At 35.2% G+C, this 16,909-nt stretch overlaps 1 long non-coding RNA gene across 1 annotated transcript; it reads right to left on the reverse strand.

Moving 5' to 3' along the window:
* Positions 1-13,605: 13,605 nt before the first annotated feature.
* LOC106658996 lies at positions 13,606-16,526 on the reverse strand. Its single transcript, XR_001339545.2, has 3 exons — positions 15,846-16,526; positions 15,372-15,460; positions 13,606-14,685 (listed from the first exon to the last, which is right to left on the reverse strand). It is a non-coding gene; the product is annotated as an uncharacterized LOC106658996 (long non-coding RNA).
* Between the last annotated feature and the right edge of the window lie 383 nt (positions 16,527-16,909).

The raw sequence follows: 16,909 nt of genomic DNA on the forward strand, positions 1-16,909 counted from the left end.
CGCCATGTTAAATTTCGTAATTATAACTTTTTTTATAGGCGTTGGACGCCTGACTGAACCTTTCCATGTTGACATTTGAGTTATACAAGTTTTTTTCTTGAAATTTCATTTTTTTTTTGAATTGTCGATAAATTTGTATAAACAACATTTTCTAAAATTTTAACACCAGATTCGGAAAGTACGTTAAATTTTATGTAATAAATTATATCACAAAAGGTTCTTAAACAGTTTCAAGTAGATGTAATACATCGCTTAAAATGTTGTCCAGATATGGTAAATTCAGGTGTTAATCAAATTTCTACGTTCCACGTAATAGATAACAATTAACGATTGCCAAATGCTCTATTGGTCTTCGGTTCGTTTCTACTCTTTGATCGCACACCGTAACTGCATCAAAGGGACAAAAAATCCAAATAACCGATGGCTCGCGTAATTACTTCGTATCCGGTGTAAGAATAATTGGCACGATACGAGGGTGACTACTAACCGTGGTCCTATGAGCTCTATTTGGCGTAAAATTGTCCTGCGACAAATGAGTGGATTATCAAATTGATGCGCTTCCAACAACGGGTTAAAAGACGCCAGAGCGAATAATGGCGTTGATGGAAATTAAATTTTCTCGCCACTGAAAAGGGAAATAGTAAAGCTTTTCTAGTTAGAATTTTACTTCAGAGCTTGTATGCTAATAAGACTCAAGGGAATTAGCTAAAATTAAAGTTTGAAAAGTCTCAATCTACGCGCCAATGTGTACAAAGCCTCTTTTGACTTTCGTGATCATAATTACTTTTTTAAAGCCACAACAAATTCGACCAATTTAAAGCGCGAGAAATCATTTGTCGACCCTTTTTTATTAACTTTTCCAATGCGCACCCACTGAAGTTGGGCGCAAGAGAAGTGTAGCTGTCGCTACTTACACAACGACGCAATCGGGGGAAACTTTTACGTTTATATACTTTTGTGCAGTTCAAGAAGAAAGAGGCAAGGAAAACAATGTGCATGTGAGAAGCTCCAAGATCGTGCGCCAGATATCTTTCAAGGAGGATACGGGCGAGTATATTCATTTGAGAGTGTAATGAAGCAAAAAGAAGAGAGAGAGTGAGAGAGAGAACGAGAAAAAAAGAGAAGCTACAGAAAAAGAGGCCAAGGGGGTGCTTGGGTGCTCGCGCTTGCGACGAGTTAACTATGTTTTTATCTTCACATTGCGCAAACAAAAGACTCGCGAGGCTAAAAATGAGTGGTAAATTAAAAAAAACGAATAAACCCGAACGAGTAACTGCATAATCGCCGCATTAAATAAATAGAAATGACGATCGTAGATGTTTGTATATACGAGATCGTGCATGCATGTGTTGTGGGGTAGGCCAATACATAACTGCCCGTCATCCGACAAGCTGCTCAGGTTCCATAGTGCTTCATATAAATACACTTTTTCCTCTTTCTTTCTCTTGTTATTCTCTCAGCTCCGTTTCTTTTTTTATTACCTCGACAATAGGCCGATGTACGCTAGTTCGACCCTAGGTGAGATCGAGGTCGTGCCACGTGGAATTTTCCAGATGCTATGTGTGTTTATGAGAGAGACAGAGAGAGAGAGAGAGAGAGATAGAGATAAAGCTAAAATACAAAAATTGTACTGTTATTACACTTCTGTAAAACTTTGCAACGTTACGATATTTTTGATGCACTCATAGTAAATAATGCATTCCTTCTGATTTAAAGCTTCGGCGTAAATGTAAAAAAAAGGCATGGTTATTCGATTTCCGGACTGGGATAAAAATCGTATATTTCGTCTACTCTCATTTGGTTGCCACCAGCTATGATTTATTTCTCCCTTTTAATAAATCGTCCTACAATTGTTATCACTTAATAATATCAGAAAATCTTTTAATTTATACTTCCACGAACAGCTACGGCACGTGAGCAATTCGAATACGCAATTTCGAAAAAGTTTCTGATTCTTTGTTCTCTTTTTAACCAGCACGAGTATACAGAAACTGTAAAACTATTTGATTGAAATTCACCCAGGTGTCCTCCTACGCGCGCATAGCATCGCGCATAGCAGGCAAAGAATCGTACGCAATAAATTTTTGAATCGCGAAGCGTGTGAAACGCGACAGAGACCTCAATTTCAAATTCATTTATTCCTCGGCAATGTAAATGAACACTATTATTATAGTCAGAGATGCAGCCAGCATGTATATATAGGAATAAAAATTGCCGCGAAATACATGCTCGATCGCGATAAAGCAGAGATTTCTGACGAAACTTGAAGTTGACAAGCTTTGTCACTCGTTCGAGTACATGTTCTACAGATCCCTTATTTATACCACTATAATGCGAATATTATAATATCACATTGCTGACACATAAAGAGCGGAGTAATGTTTAGAGAGAAAGGTCGAGTTTTTGAGAGGAAAAAGTTTCCAAATAACCTTGTGGAAACCATTACGGCGATAATTTTTCGCAGCAGACGCTCCCTACGCTCTGAAACATTCATACGAAAAGTAAAAAGCTTGAAATAAAGTTTTAAAAATGAAAGATTTTTCACGCGTATCGATCTTATACATACGTCGAAGAACAGTTAATCGTACGACAGTCATTGTCTATCCTCAGCCAGACACGCAGTCAATAAGAAGATGTTTCAGTAGCTGATATAGCAGGCTGACTGTGAATAGCCGCTAAGCTCTCAAGATTACGCGTCGCGTCGATGATGCGAAGCTCTTTTACCTTCTTCGTAATCCCCCGAAGCAATCAGAACAAACTTCAGCGATTCAAGCGAGAAATTTTACCTTTACGCATATCGATCGGAAATTGGGCGCGAAAGAAAGTAAAAAAGAGCACTGCGTACGACATAGATCGAATTGAACGAGCCAAAGCATATCCACTTTGGAACAGGGCAATTTTGTTGCTTGCGCTGCTGTTACTGCTGGCCTATATATAAACTCTCGGGTCTGGAGCTCTTAAACTGTCGTATGCACGACACGCTCGTGCGTGTGACCAGAGGCTCGTTTATCCTAACCACGCATATGTATACGATTGTGTATGTTTCTCTATGGGCTGTGGTGCGTGCGGGACACGCAAGCACGCGCATACATTTTCCAGAAAACCGCGCCGTCGTGTTTCGCCAAGGTGGCGGTGTCAGTGCCTGCACGCACTCGATATTCAGCCGCTAAATATATATGTGTGGCCTGGCTGCGTGTTATTACATTCCATTGCGTAGTTGGCTTTAATAATTTCCCGTTATTATGAACTTAGGGTTTCGGATAAGGCCGCTATACGCAAGCTCCACTCGATCACTTGTATACGGCGTTGTACGTATCAGCCTATAACTATTAACCGCCAATCACAGCTTCACACGCGCAAACTCTAGTCGGAATTGCAGACTCTACATTTATTAACCATTAAATATACTTCGTACGTAGCGTCAGCGAATTAAACCGTAATATGTATTCATTATCTATACATATTAGACTGGGACTTTTCTTTTGGCTTGGACCAAAAAGAAAATGTACCAAAGAAATAGTCTATACAAAATTTCAGCCCTTCGAAATCGAGTTAGCCCGTGTCACCAATCGATTTCAGGTATTTCATTTTATTTAAATTATTTTTTATAGCTCACTTTTAGCAAATCTTCTCTGTTGCATAATTTTACATTTTATAAGGGTTAAAAACGTATGAAAACATGGTTTTTAACGTAAAATTAATGACTTTTCTAAATCTTTAATGCATATTCTGAAAAGGCACTAAATTTTACAATGAAATAGGTGGATCCGAAATGTTTTAGAGGCCTAAAACTACGGAACAAATCGTTTCGAAAGCCAACAAAAATATCAAGCTTTTTGGTCGTTAATGGGTTAACTGAAGATTTCTTATTTCTCTCACTAGTATATACAAACATGAGTTCGTCGACCATGTATTTTGGGGAACGCAACTGGATCTGCGTGACAGACACCAGTCCATTGAAGCGGTCGCTTTCGAGAGTGTAAGCAGTCCACGAGACCTGCAAAATCTCGATTGGAATCCCGATTATCTGCGGGACTTCTCATTTCAGAGTCTGGGCATGCATATATGCTAAAGGTGAAGGTTTCAGCTACTTGCGTCCAGGTGTAAAAGTGTCAGTGTTGGACAATGTTGTAATGGCACCTCTCCTAGCTCAGAAATTTGCTGAACCTTACATCTACGATTTTGCGGTGATTCGAGATTCAGGAGCAATTTTTCATTCTTCATCAATCAATAATTGAACGCCAAAAATAATTTCTTTAATCACATGCCCGCTAGATGACAAACAAGGAATTCTCACTTTTAATAAGGTTTAGAGCCCGGCGGCAATTGCCTAAGGTATATGCCCCTATTTTTGGTCATGTTCCTATATTTGATCAATAACTAATATTAAAAACTTAATTGTACGTAAGAAAATTTTTGAAAAAAAATTGACTGAATGAATCGAACACCTTTAACAGAAATTGTATATTATTCAAATTCAGACGTCAAGTTTTAATTCTATATAAAAAATTAATTCAAAGTTGACCGAAAATAGGGCGTAACTTATTGAAAATAGGGGTATACCTTATATATCTTGATTACAACCGCAAATACGTTTTGTCACTATTATTTCTGATTTTTCACCACCATCGCTTTTACTGATTCTCGAAGCTGATTTAAAGATTTATACCGTATGAAATTTATTTCTAACAGTCTAAATATATAAGTTGTAAGATATCTATGTGAGGGACATAAAAACTAATTTGCTCAGTACGATGCAATAACGCAAAAATTCAAGAAAGGACGCTGTTTTTTCGATTCGACTATTATTTTATGATTTTAATGTATTTTTCTCGGTATGATAGGATTTTTCAAATAGAAATAGGTTCAATTGAATTGGTTATCTTGACATAAGAAACATTTTTTATCTCAAAAAAAGTAAAAAATAAAATGTAACCGAAAAGTAAAAATCTCTTTGAATTAAGTACAAAAGATATAAAGCATTTTCAAAATAATCCATTAGCGTGAGTCAGCGAAATATGATACTTAGCAAGAGTTATGGCGTACAAGTGGCGAGCAAAAAAAGGGAGACAAAAGAAAGATTCGAATCAAGATGAAAAGTGAATAAGTCCGAGCAAGAGAGACATCTGCCTTAACACCTCTTGTTTCTTTGGAAGGAAAAGCAAAGAGCCATTACCATCTATTACTTCATTATATTGCTGTTGTGTCGTAGCTTGACATAGGGCGCGAACTTTTTCATCGTCCTGAAATAAAGCACGAGGCACGCCCGAGTATACGTGTGCGCGCGTGTAGGTATACCCAGACATATTATACACTTGGTATTGTCCACAGAAAGAAAAGTACACTACAATAACGGCCGCGAGTAAAAGCTCGCTTGTAGAATAATAATACAATGCATCTTTTGATGTACTCACGGGTACGCATTGCATGGGATTTTACTGCTTCCCTTCTCGCACCGAAAGTAAGCAAGGATATAAGGAAAAACTTTGATCAAACAAAAGTATTTTATAACCTGCAAAAGAACAATTAACGATGCTACAAGGAAAGAGTAAAATAAGCACGTCGAGTTGTCGGTGCGTCCGACTGCGAATGGTCATTACGAAGTGTATAATGTGCGGCCACACAGGGGCTCGCATAAATCATATTGCTGCTCTCATCAGCAATCCTACAAATTATCGGTTATGAGTTCTCGACGACATTTCGTATATATTTATATACCTGTGTTCTCGCTGTCGACGCAAATTATGCCGCACGTTCCGCAGCCCCAAACTGGTCGAGCGTTAATCGCGTGTTATACTGGCGAGTGGAGAGTGCTTTATAAACAGCACAGCCGAGCGCGTCACCCGTTAACTGAAAAGTTTATATCCCTGTTAAGACTATTTGGGGAATTAGGAAAACAGAAGTTTAAACGAGCTGCCTTTTTACTTCTCATCTTGTAGAGATTATACTCGCTACGTGATACGGAAAAATTACTCCGAACTTTTTCTAATTGAGCTTTGATAAATGACTAACAGAGATTTACACGATTTGACGTTGATGTAACGGGTCTTTTATTTTTAAATACCATACGATTTTTTGAGTTTCGATTAATTAAGGGCTTACATCTTCATTTCAAAATCGAATTTTTTATTTCATTTTTGAATAAGAGTTATCTTCTCTTTTTTTTCATTTTATTGCTTTAATTTTTTTTTTACTGAGATAAAGTTATTCACATGCGCCTTTTTCGTATACTTTTGAGTATAAAAATGAGTATAAATTCTTTTGCGTTCAGAATTCTTTTCTTTGAGAAGTATGCAGCGGTTCAAGTTAAATTCTACAATAGCGAGAAAACATAAACAAAGCGTAGCAGGGTCGCTGATCGCTCGCGTGTACAAGATACGGGGAAATAATAATAATATATAGACTAGCATAGAAAAAAACGAAAAGAAGAAAAAACTTCCGTCAATTTTTTGACAAGTGTCTTCATTTTAAAAAAAAACGCTGCCAATTCATTGTCAAAGAGCTTCCTCATAGAAAAATACTCTTTTTATACATGATCACTAATATAAATTAACTTTACTTTTATTATTGATGAACTAATTATCAATTTTCAATTGAAGCTAATAAAAAATGGGTGCGCAGAGAGTATATTACATTCTGAGTACATACCTAACTTCATGAGGAAACAAAAGTACAACTTTTTATTTTGAGTCAGTAACTTCCATAATAATCTGTGAATCTATACGTTTTTGGTCTCAAATAAAAGCTTGACTGCTCTACTTTCATGATAAATAGGGAAAAATTCAAAAAATTACTTCATTGATGCACGATAAAAAACAATAAAAACGAAAACGATAAAAAATTCATAACTTTGTAACTATTCGATAGATTTTTAAGCAAAGTTTTGACGTTTCTTGTGACACACAAATCCTTCAGAACATGTGGAACAACGTCTCATTATGTGCCTCCGTTCAAAAGTTACAATGATTCCATACAACCGGGCAGACAGACACACACACACACACACTTGGGATCTTTGCCTGCTCAAATGCATCATTGAGTAGTCGACTTGAATTAATATTCGACGTGTAACGATAAATTTAACGATAAAAATCCACTGCGATTTGCGATAAGAATGCACTATTTTAACGTCAAGAATCATTCTATTCTTGCAGACAGATCAAACTGGTTCGTGGCATTAGTTTTTTTTCTACAAGAGAACAGCAGTAAGGCTTCTGGAAGGGACCATCCACGATCGATGCTGTCGAAACCGTCATCACCATTGTCCCTAAAGCGCTTAAAGCTCATGGCTAGTTAGAACAATGGAACATTACGCTATCATAGCCCTGGATGTTAAAAACCTGTTTAATACGACATGGTGGAACAAGATCCTCACCGGACCAGAAATATGGAATCCCCGACTTTCTGTTGAGGGCTATAGCTGCTGAAGCTTCTTAGAAAGATGGCTGGAGTACACCATCGACAACGGCCCGGAATACTGTAGCTTCACAGCAGGAGTTCCACAACTGTAGAATGTAATGTCATGCTTCTACAGCGCAAGGTGACCCCCATCGGCTTCGGGAAAGACATCACCCTGGTATAACTATTGCCAAATACCTGTGGCAGCTAAAAAACTTTCTCAACGCCGCTGTCGTGCAGGTGCGAGAGGCGCTCCGGAATCTCAGCCTGGTCATGGGTAATATTAAAACCGAGGTCCTGTTAATAATTAGCTGGCGTGTAATATTGGCTTAAATGAGTCACAGTCTATCATGCTCTAATTTTATAAACCATTCGAATTTATTAGTGTGTTTTTGAGCTGGGACAACGATATGCTATCGCTGTGGCCCGAAACAAAAGTTTAATTTTCGGAGAATTGAAAAGACGAAAAAAAAAAGTATAAATGAGAGCAAAACCTGAAATTAGTTTCGAGTAAAAAATAAGGCTTGTTGCTATGTTGTAATAAAGTTTTAAGGTCTTACCGTATACAAGTGTACGTTTTGCTTTGAAGGGTATTATCATTGTTTCTTATAAGTTTTCTTTCGAGCGTGATCATGAACAATTTTTATTCCTATAACTATTGTAAAAACCCAAGCATAACCAGACTATACCTTTTTTTCACTATTCATACCAGTAGTTCATATCAACAATACGTCAGGCGTTTCAACATTTTTTATTTTAAGATATCATTTTTAATTATTATTAGTTTGAAGCAATGCATGAAACATCTTTAAATAATTAAAGACGATGCACAAGCGAGACAAATTACATGTTATTTCGGAAACAATACGTAAACTACTAGGCAAGAGAAAGTACATGATTAACGGATGAATCAGGCGAAGCCTTATTCAGCAATTTCAAATTTGTAATTAATAAAAATAATCATTTTCGTCATTGAGGCTGGATCTTAATAAAATGTGATTACAGACCTAAAACAAATTTTTGAATGAAAGGAAAAACTAGAGCTTGGTAGATACTTGAATAGGTTCAACAATTTACGAATGAGTGACAATAAGCTTTTGTCTAATTTTTCTTCATCGGCTTCTTTTTTTCAAAATAAGCAAAGAAGCGATACATTAAATCAGGGTTAATCATTCTTTCGTCGAAAACGTTGACTACAATAGTAGTCACTAAAATGACCAAACATGTGGCGAGTATGCATTGGCGCGGATAGATAAAAAGCCATCAGGTCATTGCACGCGTACATGAAAGGTGCACGAAAAGAAACAAATGTTCCACTTTTAGGAGAAAAATAGACTGGGTAATCAAGGAAACATAGCTTTTGTTCTGCAACAATACTGAATGCATAACAATCATAAAGCATATATTTAATTTCGAGAAAACTTTCATTGAACTAGCTTTTTTATTTATTAATTTTTTAATCGCCAAATAAAAATTTCGTTATAAACTTAAGATAAATACATAAATATGTATTTATATAAATACATATTATATACTTACATAATATATGTATTGTACTGTAATATATTTTTATAAGTTAATAAAATGTCATACCTACTCAAAACAGGCCAATGAAAAAAGAAAACTGGAATATTATAAATTTTATACACTGGTTCATGTACTCGACTGATATTGCATTGCGCGTAAAGGAATGCCATTACTATTCGAAAGTTCTTACTTTCAAATGAGGACTGGAAACCTTTGTAATTGAACAGGAATAATCGCAGAGGAAAAAATTGTGGAATAAATGACTTGAAAAGTGAGTTAATCTGAATCCAATCAAGTATAAATATTTACCTTGCAAAAGTATTGCGTATCTGCTTGCTGCAGTGACATACTGTTTAAATTGATCCTGGATTACTTTGTAAATGTCAAGCATAATTATTTCATGTGATTGTGGTATCATCGAATAAAATTTTAATAACCATAAGCACCACGTAAAATATCAATGCATTTGTTCAAGAATTTTTAACGCGTTGCACTGGCATTGCAATAATTAAGAACCTATAAAGGCGATATTGAAGCAAGGCTAAAATAATTATTTTTAGACTTATTTATAATTATTATTTGAGATATTTTCTGTAAAGTTATTTCAACTTTAAAAAAAAATATCAAATTCTTTTTAGAAAACTTAAATTCGCACTTAAATTTCGTTTTTTTGTGTACCTCGATGTTCAGTGTATGACGCAGTCTTTTTGCAAATATTTTTATTCAATGAACATGACGTATAGTTAACATTAAGGTCGCAACGAGATTTTCTACTGTAATAGGATATTGCTCGCTTGTGTATATATATATATTAATATTTCATACATCTCTTCATTTATTTTATGTATTGCACGAAAACAACTTTTGCGTATACTTCCAAACTGTAACAAACGGTTTTTTATAAATAAAATACCAGAACGAACCAATGATATTCCCTCCTCGAAAAGTTAAAAAACTTCTTCAATTACGAACATAGTCACACGTTTTGTACCGAGACGATAGTATTACCTACATGATATGAGCTTAAGTACTTATCACTTTCGATTTGGTTATAGACGCACATATCTAACATCTTACATAGATTCTAAATTCTATGTCAGATTCAAAATGATAATGTGAATGCTTCTAGAAATGAAAAATATTTTTATCAACTCTAGTTTTTAGCCGAGTATAATTTTGTGTCCCATTTTAGATTTTCAGAACCGCTTATAGATATATTATTTATGCAAGATCAATTGCATCTTTTTCGATCAGAGACACGATGTTGTGGTTGCACCATAGATGCAAAATCTCATGAAGATTTTCTACTGAATGAATTATTGACAATGCTGATGTATAAGCATAGAAAAATAACTCAAAAGAAAGCGTAGTAGATAAGAACGATTTGTTTGAATGTTTTTTTTTGCATTTTATCATTGAAAAAAAGCATTTTTTCCAAAAATAACTAACACCATCAAAAAGGTTAGAAAAAAATATATCAAAATCATATATTTGTTTATTTTTTTGCGAGTAATTTAATGCATTAATAAAGCAAGGAGAGTCGTAGCCAACAGAGTGGTCCACCGAAACGCTTGAGAACGGCTGACTTAGCGCTCTTTCCTCCTTCACCGCTCGAGAAAATCGAAAATACCCACTTTTTTTAAGACCAATTTAAAGTAAAATCACGACATTTTTCGATCTAGCTACTCACACAGTCGATTGGAGTTGAACTTAGAAGTTACAGCGTAATTTACCTTCAAGTTTTTTTTTTAGATTATGGAGGCACATTTTCCATTTTTGACCCCCCAGTAGAAAGCTGAGGTCAAACCCTATTGAAACCACTAATTGCTTTATTTTTCTAAATTTTATTTTACTTTTTGCAAGCGAGCTGAAAACTGAGCAATTATCGGGCCGTTTTGGTCACTCCCGCGAGATGCTGGGGCAAGAATGGTGTTTCGCCCATATAGGTTCCCAATCTGGATATCGCAGCGAGAGCCGAAGATAGGTGAGGTCAATTTAGCACACAACCTCCGATCGCCTCCCCGTACAGCATCTTCTTTTTTGAGATTACTTCCCTTCCTTATTATGTTTTTTGAATGACCAAGCTTCGAGCTTATACTGCGTGTAGAATGATCACGAGTGTACAAAATGGGAAATAAACGCGAGCGCGTACAGAAGATTTGAGCCCTTTGAAAATTCACTTCCAGCAGTTTCACTTGACTTTGACAATTTTCTAGACGTTATTAAATTCTCAGCTAGAGCTGCCACAAGCCTGCTCGATGCTCTTTGAACATCTCTAATACGCGCTAGTGCACGTACATACTTCTACATCTCCGTAGAAAGACGTATCGCATAGCAAAACTTTATTTAGATACGACACTTTTACAGTAAATACCTTTTTTCGAGAAAAAGAACGAATTACACTTCTTTGAAACTGTACGCCGCACATTGAAGGCAACTTTTTTGGAAGCTTTTGGAATGTTTTTAAGTATTTAAAAGGCTGTTTCTTCTTTTTCAAAGTTAAAAATACTCATTTGTTAATTCAGTAATCGAAAATTTCGAAATTTCAGTAAGCGAAAAATCGAAAGTAAGGAAACGATAAAAATAGTTCAAAATTATACCAATTATCTTTTTTTGTAGTAGAAAAAAGTCCTCAAAAATTCTAAAAAATTCTCACAAATATTAAATATTGGTATTTATATGATCAAATTGTATGAAAAAATTATTCATCACATGTTTTTATACTTTGCTATTTTTTCGTCTTGAAAACGAATGATTTTAGCAAAAAAATGCAAAGAATAAAAATGTCTTAGAATTAGTGATAGATCATGAGTGAATTTTTTTAAGACTTTTTGAAAAAAGTCAGGCATGAACTCTCATCTACAGTTTAGGTTTAGGAGCATCCCAAAAAAATTTATTTCTCACAAGTACCTTTCAAAATCTGAATTAGCAAATGGGAATTTTCAACTTTAGGAAATAAGGGACACTCCAGCCCTACTTTACGCAGCAAGTTTGCGAGCACGATTTAGCGCACATGAATGAATGTATGGACGGAAAATATATGCATTGCATGGGGAGTAGCGCAATTCAAAATAACAAAGATAACTCCGGCAGCTCCTCCGCGTTTCTATGATAAACTATAGAGCTTTTCGACAAAGTCAGATATAAATATAGGCGCGCTTATTATTTCATCCATTTTGGGCGTAAATAAAAATATGTCACGGTATAAAATTTAAATTATTGACTATGAAATTTTATTGTAATCCATTGTAGTGCGTAGCTACTGTCAAGCTGACGCGTGTGAATGTGGTTGACTCGATTTTATGACTCTAGCTCGCGAAATTTGCAAGTTTAGGCGCTTAGCAAATTTTACGATCTCATTGTCATTCTCCACCTTATTTTGTACATCATTCTTTATTAAAACTTTACTTATCTTTGCCACGAAGTGAATTTAAAAATCATTTCTACTAATTTATGGTGAAAAAGAAGCCTGTCATTTTCTACATCTTGACAGGCATAACTCATATTCGTATTCTCGGGAATGAAATTAAAATCGAAATTTTTTTAAACTTGGTGCTGGGAGTAAAATATTTTATTGAATATGATTATGAAATTCAAGTTAGGGTTACATTATTATATATCTCGAGTTAATGATTGACACGAGGAGAAATTTCGTTTTAAATTTTCTTCTCAAGCTAACATAACATCTGGAAAAGTTGTTCCCAATATGCTCATTGTATGAAAGCTTTCCCTATTTTATGCAAACATGAAATATTCCTGAGCATGTTATTGTGCATAAACATGTATATGCATATATTTATACGTAAATACCCTAGATTTTTCTTCTCCTTTTTCTCGCGTAATAACGTGCACTAGGAAGAGAGTACGCGCCCACCGACACGCGGTTATATAGCGCGTCGACTATTTTTTCAAAGTACCATTTCAAAGCTAATCGCTTTTCTCCATTTGCACGGCTGGCTGAGGTTTCAAAGAGAAACATTTTTAAGCAACGTTTCACGCATTTTCCTCGAGCTAACAAGAGTAGCAACCCTTTCCTTTTTTCCATTAAAAACCAAATGAAGAATGCTAAATAAAATAAAAATTTCGTTCGCTTTTGGCATACAACATTTCTGCTCTTTTAATTTCCAGCGTAGACTTTCTTTTGCTTTGCTCAGATGCATTTTTCTTGTGATTCATATTATGACTGGAAACTCAACTTTGTTCAGCACAATTTTATCAGTACAATTGAATCTTCTGTTTTTCAACGGCCATTCTATATACACAGTAACGACATTTTTTACAAGCCCCGTGTTAATCTGTCTTGCTCTGCTTTTAACAGTAGCACCTACTATTTCTTCATAGGTGCATAGCTTTTTTTACTTCTTTTCGAAAAGATTTAATGGAAAAGTGTGTGTAGAATGTCGATGCAAGGTTATAACCGATTATTTTATTTTTCAATATTTACTGCGTTACTTTTTTTAGCTAATTTGCAGATATAAATGATTTATAAATTTAAGAATGACTATACACCAAAAATAGACTGAATAAATGCAATTAAAATCGTTCGAATGTTTATTTCATAAAAACTTATTTGTGTTTATAATTTACTATGGAAACAAATCATATTTCGAATTGCTTACGTGTTTTCATAAAGGATATCCTGATGCGCAATTAACATCTCGTATCGTCGCGCATTGTAATTAACAATATAATGAAAATCTCGATTTTACGCGTTTCTTATAGTTTTCCAAATCCCCATTGTTATAATTATTATTATATCTGTTATGATTATCAATTAAAACATAATTGGATATTGCTTGCGTCAATAAAGCCATTCCAATGACGTATCCTGGAAACATAATATAATGAATAATGTTAAATAAAAGACGCAATATGATTTCACATTTACGTATACGTGTATTCATTATTTACAAATTAATTTAGTTTATTTATATATTTTTTTCATGTACAGTTTTCCTTTATTTTTATATTCAACAATTAAAAAATGGAAAATTTACTACGCTTATATGCACAACATTTTTGACACTCTTGTGTATGAACTATTTATCTATTTATGTGTTATATTATACATATACCATTCATGAGTTCGTTAGCGTTTGTATGTTTACATTTATATTATGTACATAACTATAGTGTAAACTAGCAACGTGTGTAATTCAATGAGTTGAAGCATCAGACATTAGACATAGTTCAAATAATACATCAGATGGTGACACCGGATTACTTTGATCGCGGCGACGTATCTACAATTACAGTGACGCAACGATCAAATTGTGCGTCAAAAGGGATGGGGCGAGTAAATGATAAGGTCGGGCTCAAATGGAATGAGAATAATAATAAGAAAGGAGAGAAATGGGAATATATACACATCAATTCTGGCTCACATACTCACCACACACAATCGCACACGTACACTTTCTCTCTCTCTCTCTCTCTCTCCTTCTCTCACCCTTACTATATGTTGCTGATATATATATGTATGAATAACGTGTTATATTTTGTATATATGTAGGTGTGTTTGAAAGGCGCCGGTAGTCCTGACGCTGCTCAGTCCAGTATTATTTGCAACTCTAAATTTAACGAGACGCATTTATAACACTCGAAGAACGTGTAAACAGTCTCTTAACTGGTTCTCCGTCTCTCTCTCTCTCTCTCTTTCTATCTTTCTCTCTCGCCCTGTATCTTGATGATGCACTTGTCTTCATATATCTTCAAGCGGGTAATAATGCTGATGATTCCCAACAAAGAGAAGCGGAACACCTGTAAAATAAAAACAGAAAAAGACGAGCGATGAAATAATGAGTTATGTCTGTGCGATAAGCGCGGGAATTTGTGCCGTCGCATGTCGCAGTTGACGCGGTTTTATAGAAATACAGGTAAAAGCTCGAGCTTTTCTGATTTAGACAAAGTGGTATTCCACGAAGCTTTGATATATTTCAATTAAATTATGATTGTCACTAGGTGAGGCTTTGCTTCATAAAAGCACGAAAAACAAGAGACTTGTCTTTTACGTTGAAAAAAATTTTTTAATTAAAATCTAAACGTTTGTAGCATGTCCGAGAGCTTGAAATTAACCTCTACAAAGTTTGCCTGTGTTTTGTAGATGAGAATAAGAGAAAAAGAGCGGGAAGCAAGGAATTCTCGCAATGCGCACACTTCACTTATTAAAAGGAGCGAGAAGATTTTACGATGCTTTGGACGTTCTTGTGGAGAGTAATCGAAAAAGTGCATAAAAAATTTTATGCTTATAACGCAATAGCTCTATATTTTTTATATCTTTCAAATTCAAACTTCAATTTTCGCGGGAACTTAATAAACAAGTCACTGCGCGCATGCGAACGAAAACTTCACGCTTATCATTTTTGCAGCGATCGTTTATATACCGCTCGTCAGAACAATGTTTATTTTTCAAAATTATTTGAAGGAAAATTTTTAAGAGCTTTTACCTAATAAACAGCGAGTTTGAAAACGCATAAATCTCACGGGTATTTTTTCTCTTTTCTGCTTTCCATTGTTACGTGGCGAAAATAAGCACCTGCAAAATTCAACGAGAGATATTTATCGGTCTACTTGAAAAACATTTCGACTGATTTCCGTTAAAAATTAAATTTTTTCTAGCTTCAAAAAAGGGGGAAAAAGCGTAGATTTTTAAGATGTACGCTAGCAATTTGAGGCTGGTATTGAGAATCGGTGAAAGAAAGAAGAATCGACAAATACGTTTCTATGCTGTTTTTACATTTTCTCGGTCTGGAATAGAAACCGAATAATGCTTTATACGTGACATGCTCTGTTCGATTTGGCTGAACTCACAGTTTCTCCGATAAATTGAAATCTATGCTCGTACGGCTTGGCTAGTACAGGAGCTAGGGAAATATACTACCGATTAAACGGCCAATAATCGCATAGTCAAGGCTTCACACCTGCGAATATCGTTGCGCGTCACGGAAACGGATGAGCAACTTCAGAAGCTGAATCGAGAAACGCACTTCACTCGCGTAATCCTATTTTGATGCTCAGTTGGAAAGAGAGTGAGCTGCATGCATAGGCTGACGTGAGATTTGAAAATGTCGCCTCACGTCATTTTCAGACAAATCTGCATTAAAGTGTACGATACGCCAGACAAGATACACGCCCAGATCTGCAAAGAAAAAAAGTGACTTGCTTGCTATATGATATTGCAATTGAATCTTACTTAATATCCTTGTCAGTTTACATATGAAAAATTGGGAGATGAGCATAACTCATTTAGCAGAATTAGAGCTGATGATTTCGCTGTAGCAGAGAACGCCGAGTTTAAGGTGGGGTAATTTTCGAACAAAAGAAATTTTTCAATTGAATAATGTACATTTATATTTGATGAGTTGGTGAAAACTTTAAAAATTCAATTCTTTATATCGATTATGCTTAATGTGATTGTTTGCAATACGTTATTATATAGTATTTTAATTTCCATAATTAAATTTTAACTCAATTAACAAAAACAAAATACTCGATTGGAATCATAAAAAGTGTTTCTATGAAATGCTTAGCTAGCTCGCATGAAATAATCGATACATTTCGTAAAAAGTATGGATCATATAATTTCTACCATGAAAATTTGAACAAAGCTTACTTCTTATCATTTTTCGAAAATTACGCTCCATTATTCCGGATAGTACACACTATGTACAAAAAATTTGAATAAATCCACTTCCGTGAGCTCGATGTACAAACGGAAGTTAAAGCCACTGTCCACGTGTTCGTGAAAGTAACGACTGGCCATATCTGTTTTCATTTCGCTTGTGTGTGGCGGCAGTTGCGGTTAAAGGTGCGATGCTTGTGAAAAAATAAGAAGCTAAGCAAGAGAAATAAATCAGGCTCTCGAGCGGGTCGAAAGTAGCATTGTCAAGATTTCTTTCTAATGATCATATAGAGAAGGATGGTTATCGCAACGAAATTGCAGGATTATCCCTGCAAAGCTTTTTTCATTAAGCTCAAGATAAAA

Source organism: Trichogramma pretiosum, unplaced genomic scaffold (assembly GCF_000599845.2).
Source record: "Trichogramma pretiosum strain Unisexual culture from Peru unplaced genomic scaffold, Tpre_2.0 scaffold5, whole genome shotgun sequence".
NCBI lineage: Eukaryota > Metazoa > Arthropoda > Insecta > Hymenoptera > Trichogrammatidae > Trichogramma > Trichogramma pretiosum.